Here is an 18578-nt window from a genome sequence, read left to right as displayed (position 1 = left end):
TAAAGATGCCCACTTTCAACACTCCTATTCAACACAGTACTGGCAGTCCTAGCCAGAGCAACTAGGCAAGAGAAAGAAATAAAAGGCATCTAAATTGAAAAAGAAGTCAAATTGTCCCTCTTTGCTGATGGTTCTATCTTATATATAAAAAATCTAAAGATTCTACCAAAAAACTCTTAGATCTGATAAATTCAGTAAAGTTTCAGGAAACAAAATTAACATACAAAAATCAGTAGCATTTCTATAAACCAATAATTAAGAAAGAAATCAAGAAGGCAATTTCATTTACAACAGTTATTAAGATATCTAGGAATAAATTTAACTAAGGATGTAAAAGAGCTCTACAAGGAAAACTACAAAGCACTGATGAAAGAAATTGAAGAGGACACAAATTGAAAAGACATCCCATGCTCATGGATTAGAAGAAGTAATATCATTAAAATGACCACACTGCCCAATGCAATCTATAGATTCAATGCAATCCCTATCAAATTTCCAATGTCATTTTTCACAGAAATATAAAAAATAATCCCAAAATTTGTATGGAACCAAAAAGAGCCTGAATAGCCAAAGAAATCCTGAGCAAAAAGAACAAAGCTGGAGGCATCACACTATCTGACTTCAAAATAATTTATAAGGCTATAGTAATCAAAACAGCGTAGTATTAGTATAAAAACAGATACATAGAGCAATGGAACAGAATTGAGAATCCAGAAATAAATCCACTTATTTACAGCCAATTGATTTTTGACAAAGGTGCCAAGCACATACATTGGGGAAAGGATACTCTCTTCAATAACTAGTATTGAGAAAATTGGACATCCACATGCAGAAAAGTGAAATTGAGCCCTTATCTCACCATATACAAAAATCAATTCAAGATGGATTAAAGACTTAAGCATAAGACTTGAAACTATAAAAATACTGGAAGAAAACATAGGGAAAACACTTTAGAATATTGGTCTAGGCAAATATTTTATGGCTGAGACCTCAAAAGCATAGGCAACAAAACCAAAAATAGACAGATGGGACTATATTAAACCAGAAAACTTCTTCACACCAAAGGAAACAATCAGCAGAGTAAAGAGAAAACCTGCAGAATGGGAGAAATCTATTTATCCAATAATGGACTAGCATTCAGAATATACAAGGAACTCAAACAATTCAACAGTAAACAAACAAACATATAATCCCATTAAAAATTTGGCAAAGGACATACAAAGACGTTTCTCAAAAGAAGACAAATGGTCAATAGTTATATAAACAATACTTAACATCGCTAATCATCAGAAAAATGCAAATCAATACCACAGTGAGGCATCATCTTAACCCAGTTAGAATGGCTGTGATTAAAAAGACAAAAAATAACAGATACAGGTGAGGATGTGGAGAAAAGGGAACTCTTAAACACTTTGGTGGGAATGTAAATTAGTACAGCCATTATGGAGAACAGTGTGGAGATTATTCACAAAACTAAATACAGAACTACCATACAATCCAGCAATCCCACTTCTAGACATTTATCCAAAGGAAAGGAAATCAATATATTAAAGGGATACCTGCACTCACATGTTTTTTGCAGCACTATTCACAATAGCAATTACATGGAATCAACCTAAGTGTCCACCAAGGGACGGATACTTGGAATAGATAAAGGAAATATGGTATAAATACACAACGGAATACTATTTAGTCATAAAAAAAGAATGAAACCATGTCATTTCCAAAAACATGGATGCAACTGGAGGTCGTTGTGTTTAGTGAAGTAAGCTAGACATAGAAAGACAAATTTAGTGTGTTCTCACTCATAAGTGGGAGAGCTAAAATAGTTAATCTCATGGAAGTAGAAAGTAGAATGATGTTTACCAGGGGCTGGGAAGGGTGTGTGGATGGCAAGAGTTGGGGAAAGAAGAGAGGCTGGTGAATGGGTACAAACATAACAGTTAGATAAAAGGAATAAGTTTTAATGTTTGACAACAGAGTAGGGTCACCATAGTTAGCAACAATGTATTGTCTATTTCGAAGTAGCTAGAAGAGAGAATTTAAATGTTCCCAACACATAGAAATGAAAAATACTCAAGGTGATGTATACCACAAATATCCTAACTTGATCATTACACATTCTCTGCATGCAACAGAATATCACATGTACCCTATAAATATGTAAAATATTAGATATCAATTTAAAAACACTACAATATATTATTTCCCCCCTTTTCCAGATGAGGAAATTTAGAGGAAGGGAGCAGCGGCAGCTGTAGAATGTTAACCTATGACAGGAATTTATGGATTATAATTTGGTTGCAGGGATACCAGGAAGTTTTGTCCTGAAGCTGATTTTTGCTCTGTGTTGCTTTTACTCTACACATTGCATGTTTGGGGGTGGCTATGGCAGTCATGGGGACGAAAACCCTCCTTTGCCAAGCAAAGGTACCACTTCTACAGGGAAGTTAAGTCAATTGCCAAAGATTGCATAGCTAGAAACTAGCAGAGTCAGAACTTAAACCCTGAGATAGTTGTCAGTAGGAGGTTAGTTAGAAGTCATTAGGTATTTTTGCCAAGACGCTAATAAGTCATTAACATGGAGTTTACAAGAAGAAGCCCAAAGGTCCCAGTTTTCTCCAGCTTCTAGATTAACAGGCGAAATAAGTCGTTAAAGTGTACATTATGACACATACAAAAAAGACAAACTCAGCAGGTGCAAAAAATAGCAATTGGGCAGAAATCTATGGGGAGTTGCAGAGCCATTGGTGAGGGGCACTGGGTAGGTGGGTTTCCAGGTGGTATAAGAGTATATGACTCCAAGTTTTGATGAGAGGAAATGTGCCGTCATATTTCAGCTGCAGCCGGCCTAGTCTACCCACCATGTAGGTCCCAGGTTCCTCATCTACTTAAGGAAGGGCTAAGATTCAATAGTCTTCCAGCGTTGATACTTTATGACTGGTTTTGTTTTCAAATCAGAGAAAATATGGAACACATACAGCTCTTAGACTCTCCTCTATTCCCGCAACTTTTAAAAAACTTTCCAGAGAATGGCTTCCTGGACATTGCCATGTAGAATGTCTATTTTGAGACTTGTCTATAGCCAATTCTCATCAGGAATCAGCTTCCCCTATCCCCGACCAGGGAATGCATGGATTTTAATATTCATTAGCGTCAGGAAAGTCAGCTTCAGGAAAAGAAAAGAAAATCATAACGTTCTCCAACTCCATCCAGGATTGGTTTGGGGTTCTTCATGATTTTATAATATCCTGGCCAATTCTTCCTTACGATAGTGTGCATGATCCAATACTTTCTTCTGAGACTGTGCAGGATCTGACATCTAATGGAGAAAAAGCTAGTCGTGTTTTTGAGACGAGCCTTTTTGAGGGAAGCATGAACAGCTCTTCCCAGGCTGTTCTATTTTTCCTGCCCAGTCTGAAGTCAAACACTGCGGGGAAATCCGGCTGCTTCCTAGAAGCCAATCCATTCCACCCGCTTTGGAGAGGAAGAGAAAGATAGATTTAATGATTCTGGTTCTAAGCCCAAGGGTCATGGTTGTGTCAGAGCAGAGGTTACCAGTACCCAGAGTCTAGGGGCCTAGTAGGGCCTGGGAAAGCCATAGCACTGCCAAGCGCCTTCCATCCAATGATCCCAGCAGCATTTAGATGGAAAAGGCACAAAGGGAATGCGGGGAGGGAGGCATGGAGGATTTTAGGAGAAGGCCACTGATGGGAACTCGTTCTGTTAAAGCTCTGGGCTCAGTGACTTTCTGGGGGCCACTGGGTTTCTTTAGGGCCTATGATTTCAAACAGCATACCCTCGATTCTGCTACGACTCACTCATATATCTTCTCAGGGAGCACATCTGGAGATCTTTCCAGGAGGGAAGAGGTAGCAAGTGGAGGGAGCATGGGCATGCACAGCTTCCACATAGCAGGGAAAACCCAGCAATGGGATATGGGGAGAAGGAGAGAGATAGAAGAGGGGCTGGGGCCCTTCACACGGACTTGCTTCTTCTCCTCTTCAGGATCCATTGAATCTCCTGTGAATTCATAACTCAGCTCTCCTGCCCACTTGGGTATCTGGGCGACTTTCCCAGGGACTGGGCCAGCCAGTTTCTCCCAGCCTGGGCCCTAAACAGCCTCCTCCTCCCATGTCTAGATGCTTCTGCTGACAGACAGACTAATTCAAATGACCCCTGCTCAATCTCATGATTCCCAAGCAAGGTCCTCACGTCCTTGCACAGTAATGGTCTCACCAAACTTAAGGGAAGGATGGTCCATTTGGGATGTTCTCACGCATAGTGTGAACTAATAAGAAAGTGCTGCTCTTTCAACACAGAGAAAATGCTACTGACCACTCGCCCTTGCCCTCACCCTTCCTCAGTGTAGACTGTGCCAGGGCCATCCTGGGTGAGGGAGGCAGAAAACAAGGAGGCCACATCCATGGCCCTCAAAGCTCACTGTCTCTTGCTGGACACAGGTGTATATAAAACTAACTGTATTACTGGGGAGTAAATGCAGCTATGGAAATGCAGAGGATGGAGAGATTCTCATCACCACCCAGCAGGTAGGAGTCAGGAAAGCTTAAAGGAGATGGAATTTTACTCTGAATTTAGGATTTTCATAGGGAGAGATGGATGGATGGCACTCCCAGGCATGGGGAGATTAGAGCAGAGGTGAAGGAAATGCTGTGTCTAAAAAATGGCCAGTGTTAAATTTGACTGAGCCATGGATGTTTGAGGGGGAAGTAGGTGATCAGAGTAAGGATTTAAGTGAGAATGTAAAAGATGTTGCTAGAGATACAGGAGGCTCCAGCCGGATTATGGAGGACTTTAATTCTACCCTAACGATTTTGTAGTTCATCCTCCAGGTGGATGGTTCCCTTGTACTCCACACCCATATTCCTTACTATTAATATCTTTTTTTTTTTTAAGACAGAGTCTCACTCTGTTGCCCAGGCTGAAGTGCAATGACACGACCTCAGCTCACTGCAACCTCTGCCTCTCGGGTTCAAGTGATTCTCCTGCCTCAGCCTCCCGAGTAACTGGGACTACAGGCGCATGCCACCATGCCTGGCTAATTTTTTTTTGTATTTTTGGTAGAGATGGGGTTTCACTGTGTTAGCCAGGATGGTCTCGATCTCCTGACCTCGTGATCCGCCTGCCTCGGCCTCCCAAAGTCCTGGGATTACAGGCGTGAGCCACCATGCCCGGCCTCCTTACTATTAATATCTTACACTACTGTGGTACATTTGTCAAAATTAATGAACCAACACTGATACATTATTATTAACTAAGCCCCTGCTTTACGGTGGTATTCGTAAAATCAGTAGAAGTTTACCTTGTTCTTCTTAACCCCCTGTATCTTGTGCACCCCTGTGGTATATGTACCCCTGGGGAGACCATTGCCCTCTACGGATCCATGGAAAGTTATGGATTTGAGCAACGCCATCTGTACTCATTTGTACCTTCCCATTTACAAGAGGACTGCCTGGGGCCAGAGCCCAGCCTGACAGATGCTAACCAGCCCAGATGAGCAACAACCCTGCGGACACAACCGCCTTGGTTAGCACATACCTTGATCAGCCCGGGTGAGGCACCAGAGGAGGATATTCTCGGGGTGGAGGAGCAAGATGGCTGGCAGAACCAGACAGTAGCTGGAACTTCTGCTAAGTGAGACTGAGGTCCAGAAGCAATTCGGTGCAGTGAACAGGATGCCAAGACCCAAGGCTCAGGATACCCGGGCTCCCACTGATTCTGCCATGAGTGAGGTAAGTGGTGGTTGGAAAGACAATTCATTCAACACATTTACTGAGCACATATTACATGCCAGGCACTGGGCTGGAGATCCAAAATGAGTAAGACCCAGCCTCCATCCTCAGGGGTGCTCACAGTCTACACAAATAAGCAGGTGGTTTCAAAACCCCAGGTATTTATGAGGCCTTATGTTCCTTCCTTCAAGACTATCTGTGACCTTGTTCTATGCCTCTGTTTCTACAGACCAGACCTAGGTGACAGTGAGGATGCCAGGCCATCAGGCACAACTCCCTGGGTTAATTTGTCCTCAAATGAGAAAACAATGCAGCTGATCTCAGAGGCACTGCTTCCCGAACTCCTCCAATCCACAGGCACCTTGCCTGCACAGCCACATAAAACCTTGTTCTTCCTCCTCTTTTCGGGAATCAGAATTTAAACAGAAGCTGTCAGTAAGGGGCATGTCATGTAGGCTCTGGATACATTCACTCTATATTTCAGAAGAAAAGCCTTAATTCTCCTGATAGCTCTTATCTCATGGCCTGTCCAGGAAAAGGGAGTCTTGCTATAAATTTTCTCCAAAATTATGGCTGCCCTCCAGAAACATGGGCCCCCAAGGGTCAAGGAAAAATCCCACTGCTTTAATGAGGAGCCAGGACACACAGAGCCTGGCAGAACAGACAGTGCCTTGGGCTTCGAGCAATGCAGACAGGCTCTGCAACAAGGAAAGTACCCAAGACTCGGGGCAGAAGTCTCCCACCCATCACTCTGACTTTTAGCCTTGCTTTGTGCTGCTTCCCAGCCCACGTTCCTCAGGCAACCCAGATTCCACCTCATTGCCACCCACACCTCACCTTTGCTCCTTCCCACTCCTGGGGTCTGCACATGGGCTAATCTCCACCTTGGAAATGCCACACCCTTCTCTTCATCAGTCCTTGTGTCTCCTAGCAATGCCTGGCTTCCCTGGTACCACTTCCAAGAAGCTTTCTGAACTCATCCCTAGTGACACCAGCCACTCTATTTCTTAGTACCTGCACAGTATTTAAACTCTTTGGACTCTAATATGGAACGCTTGGCCTCCTTTCACTGATGCTCCCTTTCAGTGCCTCATTCCTATGCTGCGTGACGAGGAAGAAGACTGACAGCCCTTGATATAGGGGCTTAAGCATTAAAGGCAATGGTCTTGTTGTGGGAAATAGAGGACCAGAGAGACCGATACGGGGAACAGGACGATTGTTTATTTAAGGTACGCACCAGCTCAGTGGATTCATATCCAAAAAGCTGAGCCAGTTAGCAACTTAAATAAACAATCCTACTGTTCCCCATGTCGGTCTCTCTGGTCCTCTATTTCCCACAATCGTCTCCCATGGGGTGTATATACACTATGGGGACTGCATGAGATGCATGGGGTTAGAAAGAGCACGGTAAACTTCTACTGATTTCAGAAACACCATCATTCAAGACCAGCCTGGGCAACATAGGGAGATCCCTTCTCTAAAAAAAATTTTTTTTAAATTTCACTAGGCAAAGTGGCATACACCTGTGGCCTCAGCTACTTGGGAGGCTGAGGCGGGAGAATTACTTGCACCTGGGTGATTGAGGCTGCAGTGAGCCTGATGGTGCCACTGCACTCCAGCCTGGGCAACAGAGTGAGACTCTGTCTCAAAAAAAGAAAATACCATTGTAAAGCAGGGGCTTTAATAATAATGTACCAATAATAATATGTTAACGATAACATAATGTTAACAATGTATCAATATAATTATTATTAATAATGTGTTAACAATATCGATATTGGTTCATTAATTGTGACAAATGTACTATAGTAATATAAGATATTACAGTAATAATAGGAGAAACTTGGTGTGGGTATATAAGAACCCGCTGTACTATCTTCACAACTTCTCTCTAAATCTACACTTATTCTAAAATTAAAAGCTGATTTAAAAATACTAATATTTTCATAGTCTATATTTTACAGGTGTTTTGTGATATACGCAATGTTATTCTAAAAGCACAACATGGTTAAAATATAGATTCTCTTTCACGACAGCCGCACCCAAATGAGGTAGAAGTGTCTAGAGGCAGATGACCCAGGCCGCTAAAACATCTCTGCTCCATCAGACTATCCAAAGACTTGTGTCTTCCCTTTCCTGTTCCTTCAACAGTTTTTGATTTGTCCTTATCCATAGAGGCCGAGAGAGCTTGCTCCCCAGTCCATGCTCCAGGGGGCGGCATGAAGAAAGTGAAGTACAGGGGATCGTCTTAGTCCATTTGTGTTGCAGGAAAGGAATACCTGAGGCTGGATAATTTATAAAGAAAAAAGGATTTATTTGGCTCACCGTTCTGCAGGCCGTGCAAGAAGTTTGGCACCAACATCGCTTCTGGTGAGAGCTTCAGGCTGCTTCCACTCATGGCGGAAGGGGATGGGGTGTTGGCGTGTGCAGACATCACGTGCTGAGAGAGGCAACAGTGAGTGAGGGGTGATGGGGATTTCCGGGCTGTTTTAACCAACCAGCTCGGGCGGGAGCTAGTGAGTGAGAACTCACTCAGTATCGCGAGAACAGAACCAAGCGATTTCTCAGGGATCCACCTCTATGACCCAAACACCTCTAACATTGGGGATCCAATTTTAACATGAGGTTTGTGGGAACAAACATCCAAACTATAACAGGGCAGGTTAAAAAATGTACATATCACTTCCGCTGAAGTCTCCAGAACGTAACCCAAACGGCTCTGCCCAGCTGCTAGGGCATGGAAAACAGAGTCTGAATTTTGAGTAGCTGCAGGCCCACCCGACATGTCGGGGGCTTGATACTGTAGAAGAAGGTAAACAGGATGTTGAGAGACAGCGAGCGTTCTTTGCCATAGTTGATGATATTTCTATTTATTTCTTTATTTTATGATTTGTAAATAAGTAGATATGCATATATTGAAAGGACTGTGCATTTTTTAACTAATAGAGGTGCACAGTAAAAATAATATACGCCACAGGCCAGAATACCAGCCAGGGCACAGTTTGTATTTCTGACTCAGGATTCTCGGATCCTGATAGGTGCTTTCACCCCAAGTTCTAACTGGGTCTGCAGTTAGACTCAGAACAGTTAGAACGGGTGTAAGTTTCTGTGAGGCTCAGTATATCCTAAAATCTTGTCTCCTTCGGGTCTGTTCCCTAGTTTCCCAGGATCTGTTAGCAACCTCTCACTTCTTGTGTGCAAGGAAAACTATCTGTTTTCTCTGGAAGATTTTCATTTCAGTCAGTGAGACTAGGGAGTGAGGAAGAGAGGTGAGGAAGGACAAGGACAGTGTCTGAGAGAGATGGGCAGTCAGAGAAAGAAACAGTAACAGATAAAGAATGAGAAAGGGATAAGGAGAGAGTGGTCAGACATTGGGACTGGAGCCCAGGAGAGGGGCTGCCGAGGTGGAGAGAGGCCAAGAGGAGGGAAGGCTCAGAGCGCGGCTGGCCCAAAGGCAGTGGGCATTTGTCTGGAGGCCTGTCAGGTCACTTGCTCTCAGAAGGTGGGGAAGGCAGACAGTGCATAGTGGGGCCTGGGAGGGCTGCTCGTAGCCAATGTCTGGGGGGCTACGCAGTCCACTTTGCCAAGGTTGTTCTACCCTAAAGATAATCTCAGAAGGGAAGAGGGGCAGGGCTGTTTTGTAGGTGGGAGGAGAGGGTCTGGTCACTTTTCTCTCCCCACTGTGTCCCCCTCTGCACTTACATGGGACAGACTTTGGGCAGGCTTTGTGTTTATTTGTATAGGTGGGTTTATTTCTTGGTCTATGTTCTTGTCTCCCAGGAGACGACACATGCCCCAAACACTTCCTCCCTGGTGTTTAGGGAAACAGAGTTTCCACCCAAGTGGAATAGGAGTGCCGAACGCTAGGGGTGATGTTCACCTGTGAAGACTGGGGAGGGCTTCATGGAGGAGGTATCAGTCTTGAAGGACAAGAAAGGGATTTTGCCAAGTAGAGATGGGATGAGGAGGAAGGGCATTCACAACAGTGGGAATCCTGTGATCGAAGGCCAGGAAGCCCAGGGTATAGCAACACCAAGGGAGCAAAGAGGAAGGAAGAGGGAGGGAGGAGAGGACCAGGAAGCTGGGGCTGCTCCCTGTACTGGTAACAAGAATGCAACAAAGTGGCTTCCATCAAATGATAAACAAAACTCACACAGCTGATAAACACAGCTCTGTGTTTCATATTCTGTCTGCAGAAGATAGGGTCAGGACCAGGTGTCAGGACTGTTGCTCTGACAATGGGCAGCATTCTGTAAACTCCATGGTCCCAGGAGACCCTGGGCATATGATTTTCATGTCCACAGAGGGATGCTTCTTTCTCACCCCAAAGGTCAATGTTTCCCAAGTCCTAGACACCAGAGTTATCGTGACCACCATGAAGTGGCCAGTGAGGGGGACCAAAGCTGTCAAACAGGCAATTCATCAGACAGGTAGTGTCAGTCAGCCAACATATAACTCTTCCCTCCCTCTTTTGCCACTGGCATCTGCACCACTCTGTTGTTGCAGAACTAGTCCAGCTTTAGTTCCATACACGATTTCATTCTGCTTATCATGTATGTTTTCTTGAACATCTTCATTCCATGAGCTGGCATGGCGGAGTATGTTCTGATTCTCTTCCCGCCCTGGTGGTGCTCTTTCTCTGTCTCCTGTGCTCTTTCCTTTTCTTCTCTCCCTCTATGGGCCCTTCCGACTGCCTTTTTCCTCCTTGTGCACACTCCACTGAGTTTTACAAACACACCCATGGCTTTAGCAGGCACCTCTGTTAGGTGGATATTTATCTGCAGAGATTGTGGATTGCTTGGAATACTTTTAGCAGCACGTAATGGAGACCTTGGCTCAACTGGCTTAAACAAGAAGGACAGGAGTCCTGAGGTTGTTTCTAGGGTTAGATAACTTGGTGGGTTGATGATATCATCAGAGACCCAGTTTCTTTGCATCCTTCTGCTCTGCCATCCTTAGCATGTTGGTTTTGGCCTCAGCCATATCCTCTCATGGTCACCGGATGGCTGCAGCAGCTTCTGGCAATGCCTCCTCACAGAGCCGTAACTGCAGGGGAGATGCTCTTTTTGTCTCTTTTTAATCTCTTTAAAAATAAAGATGACTTTTCTCAAATCCTCCTTGCACACTTCCTCTACCATTTCATTGTCCAGACCTGTATTATGTTTCCAATCTTAAACACTGGCCGAGGGAATAGAATTCTCTGTGATTGTATTGGGCTAATCAAGATTTTGCTAGGGTCTAACGCTGGACTAGGATCCAGCCTCCTCTCAAAACGTGGCCACTCGACATGTGAACAAACGTGGGACACAGTTAGCTGAGAAAAGGGAGAGAGTTGTTTGATAATCAACCGTTTCTGCCACATATGGTGGCCAGGTCTTTGTCTCCAACTCAGATGTTTCTCCTAAATCCAGACCTGTATTTTCAACTACCTTCTGGACATGTCTGCTTGGAGGTCTTAAAGACGCCTCACATTTAACATACTCCTGGCTGAGCACATTCCTCAGGACAGCTTTCTCTCTCTCTTGAGTCCCCTGAGTTGTTGATGACTCTACCATTCTCATAGGCTCCCAGATGGGAAACTTTCTGCAGGTCTTTGCCCTCCTGCCTTTCTTTGTCTCCATTTCAGCCACTAACAAGAATATCAGAGTTGCAGAGAGTAAAGGGAAAATCTGGTCTTTGGGAATGCCCAAGTCAACCAGGGATGGCCAACAGCTTTTATCTTGCATACCTGCTTCCATTAATTAATAATAACTATCTGGAGACTTGTGTGAGACAGATTCTAAGGCAAGTCTGGGCTCTAGAAGAAAGTACGTCTTGATTGATCAGCAACATCTATTGTGGATATGGGAGACTAAAGTAGTGAGACACATGCCATATATTTGCTGTGCTTGTGCTGGGGTTGGTTTATGGAAGGTAACGGGATCAACTTGTGGCAACGTTAACAGAGATAAGATGATTAATGCTAGTTAACATGTATTGAACACAAAGTGCACACCAGGCACTGTGAACAGGACTTCACGTGGATGGCCTTATTTGGTAATTTGTCTCATTTGACAACCCTGAGAAGGAAACACGGTGATTAATTACTCCTGCTGGGTAACTGAGACTTTGTTGAGTATCTTGCCCAAGATGATGCAGCCAACGAGTGGGAGAGCCGGGATTCCGTCTGGATCATTGGACTCCACAGTCCTTCCGCATTGTCAGCGGGTAACCTGGGCTGCTGGACCCACGTCCTCATTTTCCTTTACTAGAACATGCCTCTCACACCTGCAACGTGCATACAGGCTGCTGGAGGCTCTCGTTAAAATGCAGATTCTGACCGAGTGCATCTGGGGTGGGGTCTGAGCTTCTGCCTTTCTAATACTTCCCCAGGAAATGATGATGCTGCTGGTCCACGAACCACACTGAGAGCAGCAAGGTTTAGAAGTGCAAGGTCTGTAAATGCTCAATTTCCAGTGCTCAGAGCATATATTAGGTGCTATACAATTATTTATTGGACCAATGATGAATCATTATTATCATAATTATCATCACTTCCACATACTGTGTGGCAATGTTGATATTTCAGAGCATTTTGATACCTGCCATCTAATTAAAAGTCAAAACAATCCCATGACCCCTACAAAGCAGATGCTGGGCTCCTATGACAGAGGCTGACTTGCTACTCATGAAACCTGTTCCCCTTTTACCCCCCAGGTACATGGCTCATCTGTGTTTCCCAGTCTTCCTTGCAGTGCAAGGCTGCCATTGAATGTGCAAAAAATGATGTATGCAGTTTACAGGCCTGGTCCCTAGAACAGACGCCTCTCACAGAGTCCTCACTCCACTTTCTCTACCCTGTCTGGCAGCTGGATGTCACCATCTAGGTGTCCCTGGAAGCCAGGTTGAAGATGGCAGAGCCAGTGCTAGCCTGGGTTCCTGAATGATATTGTGAAGTGGCTCCCCATCTTTGGTACCAGGTGGACTTTAAGTGAATACGAAATTTGCTTTGTCTTAAGGCACTGAGATTTGGGACTTTCACTGCTATATTATTAGCTAGTGTTATCTTAACTAATGCAGTTCCCCATTTTTCAGATGAGGAAGCTGAGGTCAAGAACAGTAAAGTGATTTCTTTTTTTTTTTTTTTTTCAGGAACACAAACAAGCTAAAGAAAGAAATGAAGCTCAAATCCAACTCTTCTGACTCCTGCTTCTGACCTTCCTTGAACTTCAGGGTGGAGACTCAGCCATGTTCTCTGAAGGCTTTCTCATTACTTGCTGCCTGCTCTTCCATTTTGCCCTCTAGGGCTGAGGCTAGGGTAGAGAGTAGGATAGCAAGACAGGGGCAGGCAGAGTAGAGAGACGTAGCTGTGAGAAAGGAACAACCCTAAGAATGCTGACGATCAGGCCGGACTTCTGCCAGCCAAAGATTCCCGTGGTTGCTTTCTCCATAGTTTGTAGAATTGAACTCTACAACTGGACCTGATTTTCTTGCATTCAGATCCATGCCACGCCTTTTTCAGAAATAGGGCTGTGCAACTTAATTTGTTTCTGGGTGACTGCTAGCCAAATCGTGAAGTAGCGAGGACTTGTCCTCAGAACCAATCCAACTCTCCAATACTTCACCCCGTTCTGTCCCTTTTCTGCTTTTCGAGATCCTTTTCTCATCTATAAAGTTGCAGGGGCCTGTTTTGTGTTTTCGCTGTGTATTGTAACATAAATAGCACTTGAGAAGAGTCAGAAAAACTTAACCTTTCTGGGCCTTCAGCTATAGTGATCTCTAAAGTTCCTACAAGTTCTAATCATCTAAGAATTGTTCCAAAGGGAGGATCTAATGCTAGTCATTTGTTATCATAAATTTATACCCAAAGTGCTTTTCCAGATACATTTTAAACTTTATTTCTGACAGCAGAGTAAAATAATTTCATTTCTTGAGGTTCTATTTCTAGAGGCTGATTGCATTTCCTATTAAAATTTGATTATTTTTTAGGAATAGAAAAACTCATCCTAACATTCACATGGAATCTCAAGGAACCCAGATAGCCAAAACAATCTTGAAAAGGGAAAACAAAGTTGGAGGACTCATACTTCTTCATTTCAAAGCTTACTACAAAGCTATAGTAATCAAAACTGTGTGGTACTGACATAAAGACAGACATGTGGACCAGCAGAATAGCATAGAGAGTCCAGAAATAAACCTTCAAGTACATGGTAAAATGATTTTCAACAAGGGAGACAAGACTATTCGATAGGTAAAAGACAGTTTCCACAATAAATTGTGCTAGGAAAACTGAATTTTACAAGCAAAAGAATAAAGTTGGACTCCTACCTTATGCTATGTGCAAAAAATAGCTCAAAATGGATCAAAGACCTAAATGTAAGAGCTAAAACTATAAAGCTCTTAGGAGAAAAAGGAGAAAATTCTCATAACATTGGATTTGGCAATTAATTCTTGGATATGACACCAAAAGAACAGGCAATGAAAAATAAATAAATAAATTAGACTACATCAAAATTTAAAACTGTTGTGCCTCAAAGAACACTATTAAGAAAGTGTGGGCTGGGTGCAGTGGCTCATGCCTATAATCCCAGCACTTTGGGAGGTCGAGGTGGGTGGATCACAAGGTCAGGAGATCGAGACCATCCTGGCCAACATGGTAAAACCCTGTCTCTACTGAAAATACAAAAATTAGCCAGACATGGTGGCGTGTAATCCTAGCTGCTCTGGAGGCTGAGGCAGGAGAATCCCTTGAACCCGGGAGGCAGAGGTTTCAGTGAACTGAGATCATGCCACTGCACTCCAGCCTGGGCAACAGAGTGAGACTCCATCTTGAAAAAAAAAAAAGTGAAAAGACAACACACAGGATGGGAGAGAATATTTGCAAATTATGTATCTGAAGGGATTAATATCAAGAATATATAAAGAATGCCTACAACTCAACAATAAAAAAACTAAACAACCAAATTAAAAAATGGGCAAGGAACTTGGATAGACATTTCTCCAAAGAGGATCTATGAATGGCCAATAAGCACAGAAAACATGCTTGACATCACTAGTCATTAGAGAAATGCAAAGCAAAACCACAATGAGAAACCATTTCATACCCTTTAGGATAGCTATTATTAAAAACAAATTAAAAAACAAAACAGAACATAACAAATAATGCAAATATTGTGGAGAAATTGGGACACTTGTGCATTGCTGGTGGAATGTAAGATGGAAGAGCTGCTATGGAAAAATAGTTTGATGAGTTCTCAAAAAGCTAAACCATATGATCTGGCAATTCCAATCCTAGGTATAGACCCAAAAGAATTGAAAGCAGGGACTTGAACAGATGCTTGTTCATCGATGTTCATAGCAGCATTACTCATGATAGCCAAAAGTTGGAAACAATCCAAATTTCCATCAACAGAGAATGTATAAACAAAGTGTGGTATTTACATACAATAGACTATGATTTAGCCATAAAAATGAATGAAGTTCTGATACATGCTACAACGTGGATGAAACTTGAAGGCATTATGCTAAGTAAGCTAGACACAAAAGGACAAATATTGCATGATTCCACTTACATGAGGTATCTAGAGTAATCAAACTCACAGGGACAAGAAGTAGATTAGAGGTTGGTTACCAGGGGCTGGGAGAAGTGGGGAACGGGGGAATGGGTACGGAGTTTCCATTACAGATGATGAGGAATGTTGGAAATAGATAGTGGTGATGGTTGCACAACATTGTGAATATAATTAATGGCTCTAAACTGTATACTTAAAAATGTTTAAAATGGTGAATGGTTAAAATGTATATTTTATCAGAATAAAAATATGTATGAGAGAGAGAGAAGATTCAGTCATCAGTGGTGAGTGGCTGGGGGCCCCTGACCCAGTGCCACATTAAGGGCTGATTCCTTTTCCTTCATGCAAGCTTGCCTGGTGCAGCCTAAGCTCAGATAGGCCTGACGAATGCTCTCTGGGGTGATCATATCCATAGGCAACAGAGGAGACTGGAGGGAGGAAGAAAGAAAGATCTCCGCCAACATTTGACTCTGGCCAGCCTCTTGCCTCAGAGAAGGGCCTGTTGTTAGAACGCAGGGGCTCCTAGGGGATGGATTTTTGTCTTTCCGTTCTGGTAAGTTGATCCTTCAGCTCCTGGAGTTGCCCACTTAGCTGTCTCTGCTCCTTCCACAAAGCAACTGTGAAATGAAGGGCTCAGACCAGACTTAAAGAGGCCCCATATGTTTTCATGACCATCACGTCCCTGGCAGCCCCTCTGTTCCTGCATCACTAAATGAATTCATATCCTCTGCCCTTCTGTTGTTACCTTTGCTTTAATATCCAAATAATACAATTTGCACATTCATCGCAGTACCATGGGAAGCCCAGAGCCTTCCCTAGAACCCTCTCAAGTATTTCCCAGAATTCTGCTGAGGGGTTATATTCTCATGTTCATATTTTCCTCTTAATTCTTTCCCTCATGAAGTTCTTGATTCTCACTTACATTTCGCTCCCCACTCCCCACCCCCACCATGGGGGCAGCTGTTCTTCCTCATTTCTCTCTTGTCCAGAAGGCAGAGCCGCTTCTTTTCCCTGCAAAGCATCACTAACATAAGGCTATTTTGCTGAAGAGACTTTTCCAAGGATTGAGAATCCCTGGCTGGGTGGCACAGAACAGGAAAAACTACACACTGAAGGTCAGAGACTACTGTTTCTGGAAACTCGCTGGCCCTTTTCTGATCTGGAATGCTTTTATTGGACATGCTCCTACTGAAGACCCTCCTTTCCAGATCCTTGCACCCATCTCCTCTCTTTCAGAATTCCAACACCTATATAATGTCAAGATAGCTCTTTACCAGATCACTAAGCGATTTAGCTTTTAACTTCAATATCACACTGAGCTCTGAGATCTATCTCCCTTTGCATCCCTTTGAGATTTCCTAAACCCCAGGTGTTTTGTCATTAAGTACACAAAGAACCAAGAGAAACTCTGAAATCACAGTTTTCTTAATTTGAACTGGATCAAATCTTAGATAAGCAGGACTCACTCATCCACCAAACAGAGCTAGCCGCAGAAGTTGTAAAGTTTTTCTTTTCCCATCACAAATGCTTCCCTGGGATTTAGTAAAACCGGAGGTAGGGGCTGGGCATGGTGGCTCACACCTGTAATCCCAGCACTTTGGGAGACTGAGGTGGGTGGATCACTTGAGGCCAGGAGTTCCAGACCAGCCTGGCCAATATGGTGAAACCCCATTTCTACTGAAAATACAAAAATTAGGCTGGCATGGTGGCGTATGCTTGTAATCCCAGTTACCCAGGAGGCTGAGGCAGAAGGATCACTTGAACCCAGGAGGCAGAGGTTGCAGTAAGCAAAGATCTCACCATTGCATTCCAGCCTGGGCAACAGAGCCAGACCCTGTCTCAAAAAAAGAAAACAATAACAACAACAAAAACGAAACAAAAAACTGGAGATGGGGACTCTGCCTGACTGGGATACTGTGAGACCTTCCAGAGGTGATGGAAGTTGTTTGGGATGGACAGAGGTGCCTGGTGCTAGAGGCAAGCAAGTTTGAGATTCTGGGCCCTGGCCACTGATGGCGAGAGTCCCTAGAGGAAGGTGCCTGATGGGAGCAAGAGCTTACTTTGCCCACTCCCTCTGTGTGTGAAAACCTTTTGAGTGTAACAAGTGTCAGATTACAATTGAGTAGGTCAGAGAGAAAAGGAAATTCATCTGAACCATAAAGTTCTAAAGAGAGAGATAACATCATTGCCAATTTTGGGGGAAACAGAGCCACAAGAGGCTAATCACACACTGCCTGAGTAATGAAGACATTGTGGCAGCGCCACAGGATGGGCACATTGACTGATGGAATAGGATAGAGAATGCAGAAACAGACCTGTGTACTATCTGATAAATAAAGCTGAAAAACAAAGGTTATCTATAAGGAAAATATGAAAATTATTCCCTGCCTCACACCATATAAAAACAAACAACTCCAGATTGACTTAATTGTCAAAAAAAAAAGCCTAAAATTTTTAAACTTCAGGCTGTAAATTCTAAATTTAGTTGAAAATATAGGCAAATATCTTTTAAACCTTGGAGCAGAGAAGAGTTTCTCAAAACAGAAAGTGCTAACCTTAGAGGTATTAAAGCAAAGAACATCATGTAATGCCTTGAATATACAGAAAAGACAACTTGTAAACAGATTAGTTTGAAGAATATTATAAAGAACTCCTAGAAATCAATAAGAAAAACATAAACAAGCTGATAGAAAAATCATTAAGAGACCTGGACAGGTCTTCTGCGGAAGAGAAAATACACATAGTTAATAAACAAAGAGATACTCAACCTCATTGTGATCAGGGAAATGTGTTAATTCTACTGGCAAGTTACAAAGTCTAACCAAACCAAATGTTGCAGAAGATGTATGAATAAATCCACAAATCTCTCATTCCTTAAGGGTGTATAAATGATTACAACCATTTTGAAAAATGTTCACATACTTATTGCACAGCAATTTCACTCCTGGTTACATAAACAACCTTTTCACACACAGCAAAAGACATTCATAGCAATTGCTCACAATAGCAAAAATAAGAGAGTAGCTGAAAACATTATTTGTAGTATTTCACACAATGAAATATTACAGTGTTCAAAATTAATAAAACAGCCAGGCAAAGTAGCTCATGCCTGTAATCCCAGCTCTTTGGGAGGCTGAGATGGGAGGGTTGCTTGAGGCCAGGAGTTCAAGACCAGCCTAGGCAACATAGTGAGACCCTAATCTCTACAAAAAAATTAGAAGTAGCTGGGCATGATGGTGCCTGCTGGCGGTCCCAGCATTTTGGGAGGCTGAGG

The sequence above is a fragment of the Pan troglodytes genome, chromosome 10 (genome assembly GCF_028858775.2).
Source record: "Pan troglodytes isolate AG18354 chromosome 10, NHGRI_mPanTro3-v2.0_pri, whole genome shotgun sequence".
Classification (NCBI taxonomy): Eukaryota; Metazoa; Chordata; class Mammalia; order Primates; family Hominidae; genus Pan; species Pan troglodytes.
The sequence above is the reverse complement of the archived record's forward strand: the minus strand, read 5'-3'. Positions refer to the sequence as shown.